The sequence below is a fragment of the Lissotriton helveticus genome, chromosome 9 (assembly GCF_964261635.1).
Source record: "Lissotriton helveticus chromosome 9, aLisHel1.1, whole genome shotgun sequence".
NCBI lineage: Eukaryota > Metazoa > Chordata > Amphibia > Caudata > Salamandridae > Lissotriton > Lissotriton helveticus.
In genome coordinates this window covers 1,246,889,931-1,246,902,022 of record NC_136070.1, presented here as the reverse complement: position 1 = coordinate 1,246,902,022, position 12,092 = coordinate 1,246,889,931, and positions in this window count along the sequence as shown.

Sequence of the window (12,092 nt, the reverse complement as noted above, 5' to 3'; positions counted from 1 at the left end):
CCTTCTAAAATGTAATCATCACCCAACAAACCTTTTGATAAGGAGATCCCCCCCATGTAGCATCCATCCACCAGGACCAATGTTATCTTTTATTCCAAAAAGAAATTAGTAATCTGTGAATAATTAATGTAATTAAAAAATGTTCTTTGCAACTTCCTACAACCCAATGTAACAGTGGCATTACTCTTACCAACAACAGCATAAAGGAAGCTTAACTTTCCAGGATTGGCCTTTTCTAACCACAAGGCCCCGCGTAGATGCTTCAGATCATGGCCAAGCGTGCTCTCAATGTGCAAAGCGAGATGCTCTGTTTTAAATGATTTACCCACCTTTTATTTTCTTTTGTGGTCTCAGTCTTTGCTACCTCCTCTAGCCAAGGCACCAAGGGACCCTCTTTTGAAGCACACTCTGGTCTCCACAACTTTGTAGGGAGCTTGTGTGGATTACAATACAGCTGTTGTTACTGCCCCCTCCTCAACTATCATCCATGCAGCCGTGGGACCTTTTCACTCCCAATCCCTTGAAGCCAGCTGATAGAGCAACTATCTACTAGTCCCTGATGCTTCTCCATGCTGCTCTCAAATGCAGTGACAGTCTTCTGCTGCTCTGTGTCCAAGAGACACATGGGACAGATGGACATGAGACAGATGATTGGTGAAACAGAAGACAACTTTCACCACCACTGTTTGACCACTTGTTATCAAATGACAGTAATTATGAACATCCGAAATAGCCCATGTGCTAAAAATTCATTGCCTTTCGGTAATCCTAAGATTCAGTGAGTTCTTAGTGTAGACAAAATGGGTAAGAAAAACATGAACAGGAGTTTGACCTCTCCTTCCATCTGCACTGTCCCACTAGCATGTTCAGACCAGTGGCATCAACAGTGCCAAGAGCCAAGGAAAGGTTTGCTTCCTTTTGCTACTTAGAAAGGGAGGCTTTAAGGTAGAAGTATATGTTTTCATATACCATAAAGTTTTTATCCACATAGAAAATCATTGTATTTTTTAGCACTCTCCAGCCCCCAATTACACACTCACTCTAAATTTGTTCAAGTAAGTTTAGCTGAGCATTTTGGGTGGAAGTGCCTAAAGGTTTGTTTGTGACTACCCACAAAATTAATTGGTGCTCCTGACAATCCCCCTAGCCCCCCTAACCCTCCTCTTGGAGTGCATGTCTTAAGTTCAGGGTCTGCACAAAGAAGAGGGGTATTCCCTTGTGTAGGTAAATAGAGATGGTGAATGTGTGAGCACCCACTTAGATGTGTCCATTTATAGTACACAAACTTTCCCGCTAGTTGCTTAAACTCAGTTTTCCCACCCAATGTTTTTGGGAAAAGGACATGATTTAAAGTTTGGTAGATGGGTTACTCCACCACAAATGTGACGGATGTCACATCCACCTTGATACAAGGCCATAGGACATAATGCCTGGGTAATTAGCTGCATGGGATACCCATGACGTTTGTGACAAAGTACCAATCTGCGAAACTTTGAATCAGACCCTAAGTGGAAAAAATGTATGCATGTCTATATTTTCCCAAATTTTCAGGGTGCACAATAAACAGGGTTTCATGTGGAGAATAACTAAACAAGTGACACTGTAATCTTTGACTGTGCTTATTCCGGTGTGGTTTGCCAAACTGCGAGTCCCTAATGTCTCTCGAAGAAGGGTGTAAATGTCCCTTATGTATACAATAGAAGGTGGTCACCATCTTCACCATGTAGGGTGAAATGAATAATTCTGAGATAATTAAACAGCTTGTCCTTGCTTTATAGTTTCAGACAGTAAGAAGTACACCAGTGAGCCACAAACTCCAGCAGAATGAAAACAACAACCCAAAGTATTGATAATAAGAGAGCGAACATTCAAATAACATCCAAACACTTGACTGGGTCTCAGGCCCACATGTTGCAGGTGAAGCAATCTCCTAGGATGCAGGTGGCTCAGGGTCTTTAAATAGGCCATAATGTAACCTGCATGCCTACTGTTCAATTAGGCTGGAAATACAGATGACGTATGGTAAAATGTGCATTGACATATTGTTCATTTGTAACTTAATTTTAAATGTGCACGGCTAAACATGTTCACTCATCACTCATAGCAGTGCACAAGGGTAAGAGACAGTACTGTTACTCAAAATAGCATTCTGTCAGTGTTACCATTGGAGTTCTTAGGTATGATGCTTGGTTTGCAGAACACGAGTGAAGCTGTGTGATGAACAGATCATTGTGTCAATGAACTGTCCTCTTTGTTTAAAGATATACTGTTACCGGTCTTCCACAAAGACGCCTTGTGTCACAGGTTTGCGGTGGGGCAGCTGTGCGGTAGATGACTCTGAGTGGAATAAGGCTAGAGATGCAGGGACCAGGGCGTCCATGTGGGAAAAGACAAGGGCTTATAGAGTGGTACAGAAAGTCATGGCTGGACAAAATGCTTTTATCTTGTGCCGAAAGGCTTGTCCTGGTTGTTCAGACATTTTTGTTGATGTAATCCTTGAGGTTCAAGATCAGTGAGGCTCAGCTTTTGGAGAAGCTTTGCGTTTAGCGAACCTCGACTTGCAGGTTTTTAATTAGATCTAGCATTAATAGACATCAGGGATACATGACTCTGTGGTTTGTAAGATTGTTTGATACACAGAATGTCAGTTGTGTGTTGTCAACATAGTGGTGAAGGATCCCCAAATGGCCCTAAAATGCAGCATAGGGTGTTTGGACAAACTATTGAGGAAAAATATTGTGTGGAGAAAATATAGTGTTGAGAATATCAAGGACAACATTATTGTTAAGGTAAGTTTCTATGGGAAAGCAAAGTTTTACTATACTTAACTCTACATCTATGTACCGTGATGATATATACACATATATAGATATCGTCAAGGTACACAGATGTGGAGTTAAGAATAGTAAATCTATACTATTTGCACTTACCTTCTCAATATTTTAGTCGTCACTATTTTTGACACGATATTTCGTCGACACAATACTTTTTGAATCAATGTTCTATCACACATCTCAGCTTGGTGGGTGCTCAGCTTATTTATAGTATAATAGTATTTAGGTATACCAACATGATATACCTGGTTCTCAGTTCTTAATATTTCACTAATCTATAAGGTATAGGCGGTAGGAAGTGACACTTTACTCATTGGGTACTTCTCATTATCGCACTATAATTCTTTATCAGATATTCTGCATGTCAAGACGTCACTAGAACCTGTATAGATGTGATGTTGATGAGTAAATTAAATGGTCCTTTTTTCTCGTTTCAGCTTGTGGAGGTGAGTTGTGTTCAGTGAAGTTCAGCGTATACCACATCTTGGATACTGCAATGCTGTGGCTGTGTGATGGCTGGTTGGGGAAGGTTCAGTAGGACAAGCTAATATTTAAAAAATGGTGCTCTTATTAAAATGCTATTTGTGTTTTAATGGTGCATTTTCATTGTCATCCCTGATCACAAGCCAGTAGATTTCCCTTAGTCCTCAGGTAAAAGAGGTTGACCAGCATACCAGCTGGATCAGAGAAAACACACTTTATTGTCCATGTATCAATCTCAAATGTATTTGGACAAAATGCATGTCCAGCATGTAGCAAACCTATCAGAGACTGTGCAGGTACTTTATTTATTTGTTATGTTATTGGCATCCTTTCACCTAGCGTGATCACACATGAAATCAACAGTGTTTTTTAAAGATTTATCCAAAACCAATTTAGGTACAGGATATTTTTAAAAATGTTATTGAAGGTATTAAAACGAGTAGGTATAAATATATATATATATATTTTTTTTTTTTAAATGTTTTTATTAATGACACAAGCAATAGAGAAAAACAGAGAATCAGTTACATACACAAACACATAAATAAACCAAAAATAGTAATTTGATATAAACTCCTCATTTTTGCGTAAAAGACAAAAACTTACACCCGGGAACTAATATAAAAGAAGAAACCAAAAATGCATAAAATCATTAAAAAAAATTTAAAAAAAGAGCAACCATTAGATTCATAGCGGGAGAAAAGTTCCCCAGATTTTATCTAATTTCTTAATCGATTGTGTCCTTCTTGTTTTTGCTATAGAAAATTCCATGTCATAAATTTCATTCACCAAGAACCACCATTCAGTAACATGAGGTGGGTTAGCTAGAATCCATGCCCTTGCAATAACCAATCTTGAACATGAAATCAAAATGAAGAGCAGATCCGTAAGTGAACAAGTGGAGAACGAGATTCCAAGTAATACCATCTCAGCTGTAATAGAGATAGAGAGTAGTAGTTTCTGCCTCAAAATAGTTTCTATTTCATTCCAGAATACACGGAGCAATGGGCATGAGTAGAGCATATGCTCCAGATCCACACCAGCAAGGTCGCATTTGGGGCATTTAGTACTATCGCTGGTATTAGTGTTTCCAGACCTCTTAGATAGTTTTAAGGGGGTGTAGTATAACTGACAAACCGTTTTATAAGCTTGTAGTTGAAGGCTAGAAGAATGAACTAAGCTATTAATACGTTGAAAGAATGTTGAGATGTTGTTAGAGAGTATGCGCCTCCCCATTCTATAAGTCCATTTCTCAGCAAGATGCGGGCAATCATCAGTCTTGAACTGGCTGAGACATTTGTAACCTACGCTAATTAGAGCTTTGTTTTTCTCTCTATAAATACAGGACCAAACCTCAGAATCTATTAATTGTTTTAATTTCATTTTGCCTAGGAGAAAGTCTCGGATTTGTATATATTTAAATCGCATTTGTTCCGGTATTTTATAGAGTAATTTAAGTGTCTCAAACTCAAGTAAGCCTGTTGTGCCATATAAATCCCCCAGCCTAGTCACCCCACAGTTGGCCCATGATCTACCTGCTTTATCGCTAAAAATGCCCGAAAATCCCGGGTTATCCCAAAGCGCTAGATTAGGATGAAAGAGGGAGGCTGCATCAAAAGCCAAAATTGCGTTCCAAATGCGAACAGCATCCCTGGCGGTCTTGAATTTTACTCTCTTGAAATAATTTGGATCGTTAGTTCTGGCAAGAAATCGTTTGGAATCTGGTCCTAGCATGAATTGATGAAAAAAAAGTGGGTTACTAGAGTTGAAAAGGCTACGCAATCGACCCAAAAAGGTGGCATAAAAATAAATTCTAAAATCAGGAAAATTGAGCCCACCTTTAAAAAGGATAGCTTCAAAAAAGAGTAGATATAAATATAATGCAAACATTATCAAAGTAGGCAATGTGCTACATTGTGGAAATTCCCTTCATATCTAGTCCCAGATAATAAACATGTTAGCACCAAAAGTCTGCCATTCTATAAGGGTTTTGTATTTTAGATGCTTTTTTGTTGTTGTGTAAGTAGACTTCATTTATATTCTGCAGCCTAAAACATGTCTGCAGGACAGCTAAATTGTGTCTCTATGCAGCAGTGTTGGTATATGGTGATAGTTTTGGGGTATTTAAAATTGCGCTGCTCCTCTGGAATAAAAAAGCTTTTCTCGTCCTGAGAGAGACCTTTAAGGCTAATTTTATATAATTTCTTGACGTTATTTTGAGAAAAAAAAACTTGTGATACATGATGTAAGTGTATAGAAAAGCATGGGATTCACTTATGTGTTTACTTTAAAGCCACTGTGCCTTTCTGAATATATGGATACATGAAAGAGAAGCACACAATCAAATTGCACAGCACAGATAGGACACCTTGTTACATGATAATAATCAAAAGCCATATGAACTAACCAGCAATTGCAAATGAAGAGTCCAGGCTTTTAGACCATGAGTCTGTTCAGAATTCTCCCACTTTGGTCATATCCCTGCCTACCTCTGGTCCTTAGATCATAGGACACGAAAGAGCATTTGGTCACTCAATTGAGTAAGCAGGAGAGTGTGCATTGTTCACAAAGAAACAACCTGAGCATCTCAGTAGAGAAACTTAAACCTCTTCCGATACACAACTGAATAATACACTTGACAGCTTTGGAATATCATGGTGGGCCAGCTTGAATCTCAGTGCCTATGTAGCCTTAAAAGAAGCTAGTTGTATATGGTATGTCCAAAACATTCACCTGATTCAAATGTCTGCAGAAAGTTGGTGCAAGGCTCAGAGCGATACGACAACATGCCCAAAGCCTTGAGCATCTTTTTTGAGCAGCCCACTGAAGTTACTCACTAGTTGGGTTCTTGCATGGAGGCCTCATTAACACCCTAGTGTATATTTCCAGTAGAGAAAACATTACGTATAAATCAATTTTAATAATGTTTCTAACACATTGCAACCCTCTGAGAGCCCTAGGAAATAAAAGATTGATACAGATGTTATGTAAGTGTTGTTTTCTATAATTCTCTGTGTCTTTTTTGTGTGTGTTCTATTTAAAGATGTTAAGTGGGTGTTTACAATCTGGTGACTATTCTATGTTTTACTAACAGCTGTACTTTTGCCCTTTGCTCTGACTATGTTTGATGGATGGAGGTGTTAAAAAAGCATCCAAGAGGAGGGAGCTGATCTGTAATCTTGAAATGAAATGAATTTGTACTTGCATAGCGCACTTATACCCTGAGGTGTCTTGGCGCTGTACGCATACCGCTGTGGAACCCTTCCTGGCTTTTTCCCTGTGAAGTGCCCACTCCTGGGCGCCCCCAAGGTGAAGCCAGGCATCCCAGTGCTGTTGGGGCCGTTGTGGAGATTAAGCAAGCTATTGCCCAGAGTTGCAGAGTGGGACCCATGATTAGAATAGGCACCGAGGCGATAATTATCAGATTCGAGGAAATTGAGACCAAGACCCACTGAGGCGGGGAATTGAACCCTGGTCCCGGGCTAGACCTCTGCATCAGGGTCTGCTGCTCTAACCATTGAGCCACACTTCTCCATCTTGTTGATCTCTTGGCAATGACTGAAGACTCTCCTTGTGAATTTATTGATTGATAAGAGCATACATTAAAAGGAAGGGCGGGGGCTGCACAGGTCTCTTTTGTCTAGAGTCTGAGCCAAGATGGAGACACTCAATGATGAGATAAAACACATTCACCCTTGTGTTTCTTGTCACTAAAATAACAGATGTTTGTTGTTACCCAGCTGAGTGCTACTCATTGTATCGAGCTCAGAAGGATGAAATACTGGGTGGGCCCACCAAGTTTCAACCTTTGATCATGAGATCAAACGCAGATCCCGCGAGATAAACCAAAGTCGGCTTACACTGCTGCCTTTGGTGCTGGAAACCAGGGTTCGAGCCTCGGGGTCGCGTCCACATCCTGTGATTCTGGGCAAATCACTTAATCTCCCTGTGCCTGATTGTGTAATGTAAATACGGTGCTCATGTAATGCGCTCTAATACCTTCGGATCGAGTTTGCGCTATATAAATATGCCAAAAAAAATGCATAAGTCCAGTGAGCCACCAGACCAAACCCAGCACCTAGGGTCCTACTCTTCAATTAACAGTGATGTGATTGATGGCGTTATAGCGTTGATTTAAACACACAACATGGAGAATCACAAAACTGAAACTCTGTGTCAGCCCCACATCTGTTGATCTGGAAATATTCAGCTTTGAACTGATGAGCTATTTCTTGTCAGCTCACCTCTGGAAGCAACCCCAATATAAGAGCTACCTGGACAGGACTGAACTTCCTAGGACATATTCCAAAAGCACAGCACCTTTAGTGCAGAGAGGGCTCCCGGGCAACATGCACAACTATCACAGAGACCAGCCAATCACAGAGACCAGCCAATCACAGAGACCAGCCAATCACAGAGACCAGCCAATCAGTAGCATGCTAGGTTGGCCTGAAATGAGGTCCAAGGTTATAGAAAAATAAACCTAAAGCTCTTAACATTAAGGGAATCGAAACATATATTTTTTATTTGAGGTTAATTAGATGACAACCATCCTAAAAATATATATTTAATTTATGAGGTATGTTTCGCTCTCACTGCCGTGTCTTAAGTCACACTGCAGTGAAACATATTGGCATGTATATTTAAAGAGACATTTTAAAGTGATTAGGCGTAAATCAACTGCATACATTTTTCCTAAAGACTTGGGGCCCATTATGATGTCGGGCGGATTGCCAGCCTGGCGGGGGCAATCCGCCCGACATCCGCATTCGTATTCCCCCCGCCATATTAGTATGGCGGGGGACCTCGGCGGACGGAAAGACTGTCCGCTGCTTTTCCGCCCCGGTCGCCTTGCGGCCGGGGCAGAAAAGGAATAATATGGTGGCGGTGTCTATCAGACACCGCCAGCCATATTATGATGGCAATTGTGAATGCCTTGCCGCCACGGAAAGGCATGCGGAGAATCCCTGCGGGGGACCGTTGCGGGCCCCCAGGGACTCCGGGGGGGGGCTCACATGGGGCAGTTCCATGCACAGCATGGCAGGCACCGCGCGGTGCCTGCCATGCTGTGCATGGAAGTGCACAGCATGCTTTCCTGCCATTGTGGCGGGCGGTGCTGAGTGCACCGCCCGCCACAATGGTAGGAATGCGGGATGCGCCCGCCACTGTGGCGAGCGCATCCTAATGCTGCCGACGGGACCCCCGCCCTTATGGCGGGCGGTCCCTAGTACCGCGAGGATGGCAGGCGGGCAAAGTCCGCCCGCCATCCTATTGGGCCCCTTGATGTTTAATTTTTTGTAGCCAGCTGAATATCTTTGACTATTCCAATGACGCTAACCTGATTTTGATCCCCATTTCACAAGTAATTATTGAACATACAAACATGGGCAGTATTTGAGGTACTGCCCAGGCATACACAGCACCCAGTACAATCTAAAATCAGTGTTTTCTTCTCCAGGGCAAAAAGTATTTTCAAAAGTATGTTTAGCAAAAACATCTTCAACTTTCGAGATGAAGAGTGAATCTGCTTGACTCCTCATAATATTTTGAGTGGTGTGTGAGCCAAAAAACTCTGCAAAATGTTTAAATCAATTTGCTCTCTGGCTTGTTGGTATTTGCACATTTATGTGTAACCAGAGTGCACTACTTTTCTGTGTCCATAACAACAGGGGGGATGAAGGGTCCCTGTAGTTGTCGTGTATGGTTCAGTCATGACAATTTGCTCATGAACCGTCCATAGACCTCAGAAGCTGGAGCAGGAACCAGTTAATTTTGATTAATTCAAGTTTGCATGGCGGACTTCTAACACTGCTTCACTAAGCTTTAACTCAAATGTCCAGAGGCCACAGAATCTAGACAATACCTCTACCCAGACAATACCTGTGCCCTCCTAACTTGGCAGACAAGATGTAGGTTACAGCCAAGACTGAATTAGGATGATCAATTTTGATGTGAACCCACAGGATATGGTGGCATCAATTTCTGCTGCAAAAAAGAAATATATGACACCATACATTTTCAACCTCCTGGGGCTGATGTCCCTACAATGTTCTTCAGACCAGAAATATGGTACTACAGATGGAGGTACTCAGGAAATGGAGTTTACCATATTCTTTGGCTCGGCCTTCGGACTGAGTACCTGATTCAGATATTGGCGGATGGGTTGCTCAGTCCGGTGAAATTTAAATCCCATTATATCCTATGGGATTTATACTCCAGCAGATGGGATATCCGTCACCATAAAAAATCAGGCCCAGAGTAAAGCTCAAGGTGCAAAATAGTTAAAGTTTGCACCATTTTAGCAGCATTTGCAGTGCCTCATGCACCATCTCAAAGTGACACATTTAAAGGGGGTGGACCAAGACTTGTAAGTGCAAATGAGTCATAATGGAAGGGTCTGTTTGACGACTAAGAGGGTCATTGGGATGGCGGGCGGACTTTGTTCACCCGCCATCCGATCGGGAAATGGGACTGCCCACCATAAGGGCAGGGGGTCCCGTGGGGGCCATTAGGATGCGCCCGCCACTGTGATTCCTAACATTGTGGCGAGCGGTGCACTCAGCACCGCCCGCCACAATGCTAGGAAGGCTTGTCGTGCACTTCCATGCACAACATGGCAGGCACCGCGCGGTGCCTGCCATGTTGTGCATGGAACTGCAGGGGGGTACCATAGGTAACCCCCCATGTGCACCCCCGACCCCCCAGAGTCCCTGGGGGCCCACAACGGGCCCCCTCAAGCAATTACCGCATGCCTTTCCGTGGCGGCAATGCCGTCACGGAAAGGCATGTTTCCTCACCCATGATAATATGGCTGGCAGTGTCTGATAGACACCGCCACCATATTAAACTCTTTTCTGCCTGGTCAACTTGTTGACCGGGCGGAAAAGCGGTAGACAGTTTTTCCGTCCGCCGCGATCCCCCCGCCATAGTAATATGGCGGGGGGGTCTTTGCTGAGAGGATGGCGGGCAGATCCACCCGCCATCCTAATGGGGCCCTAAATTGGTGTGCTGAAACCTGCCCACTAACCAAAGAAAATAGTACCTCGCTGGAAAGACGTAAAATAGTCTTAAATGCAAGTAGGCAAACTTTGATTTGTTGGTCTGATCATGAAATTAATTGTCTTGATCAATATATCTTCATATATTGATCAAGACAATTAATTTCATGATCAGACCAACAAATCAAAGTTTGTCTACTTGTATTTAAGACTATTCATTATAACGTCTGAAAAAAACTACACGATAAACAGTCATTAAACATATACAACAAATTTATAATCCAATCTACACCCTGTGTGAGTTCAAGCTAACTTCATGCTTAAATGTGACTAACCCCACACCAAAGGTTGTGTGGATGGATATTCAAAAAATCACAAAACAATAAAACACATTTGGTTTCGGTTAATTTTTTCACGAAAGTCCTTACTGCTGTAATTGTCCATAGCAAATTGCCTGGCCCCCAGCAGAACACAAAGTAAAGAAAGGCGTGATGTTTCAACTGGGCTGTACATTAGTTGATGTTTAAGATACAGCAGCGCAAAAAACAGTTAGTTAAAAAACCTTAGTGCAATTGTTTACATTAATACTATTTAATCAATTGTAACTCTGGACCTGTTCTATTTAGAACAGAAGCTTTGAAACTGAGCAGCAGATGTTTGGATTACAAAGCACAGTAGAAATTATATGAACTGGAACATGCAAGCAATAAAATATCAAATGAATAGGTATTAATTTCAAAAATGTAATCCATCTCCCACCCTCAGCTTATCTCTATATTCTCTATGGGTGGACAAAGCCTCAAAGGTTGCCTTGAAACTTGGACTAAGTTGGCCAGTTTCACGCCTCGCCTCGTCTCATTTACAAGGTCTGTTAAGTTCACAAACTGAACCTGCTTTGTTTGTGGGATATATATATATATACACTTCAAAAGGTTTTGCACTAGAGAACTTACATTCTGCAACTAACAGTGAATTTCTCAGGCAAAAACTATTTGTAAGCATGAAATATGTCCAATGAGCAAGGAGGTTAAGAGTGAATTGCTCTACTGTTTGTGTTTCAATTTACAAGGTTTTAAAGTTTTAAAAAAACATATTAGTCACAGAGGAAAATTCTTCACAACTTTACACACACAATGTTCAATAAGTATCTAAGAACTTCCTGACTCCATCCTCAAGTTAATACTTACTTTAATAGCATTTGGTCTTTCTGTGGATCTCATGCATTTGGTACATATTCTTAATTTATCTGTTTCTGGAATTGTTTTTAAAATGTCTCAAATATCTTTAAATTTGAAAGTTAAAGTATGTTGTGGTAGCAAGATGATTAAAATTGAACAAGTTAAGGATGACCTGTAGGATAATTAAAATTGAAGATCTCAAAGTTGCTGATTTAATCATGTTACAGTCTCATCCTCCTCACGGCCTAGAGCCCAAGCCACAGGCAGGGGTGGAGAATGAGGGCAGAGTAAATCCCTGTTGGTAGGGGCAATAAGGGTATTCACTCCCCACTCTCTTCTCCTCTTCGAAGCAGTGAATTCAGCTCACTTTGCATGATGAGAAAAATAGCTCTCTCTACTGTTGCAAAAGAAGGCAGTGCCTGTGCTACAATACAGATGGTTAATCGCCACACAGAGACAGAAAAAAGTACATTGCGGGGCACTTAAAGACCTGGCAGGGCTCAGAGAGGCAGGGAGTTGGCAGCCAGGGAATGCTCCCTGAGCAGGCCAGTAATGCTAGCTTCAGCCTGCAAAGTGAGCATTTTAATTAGCTGGTTAGC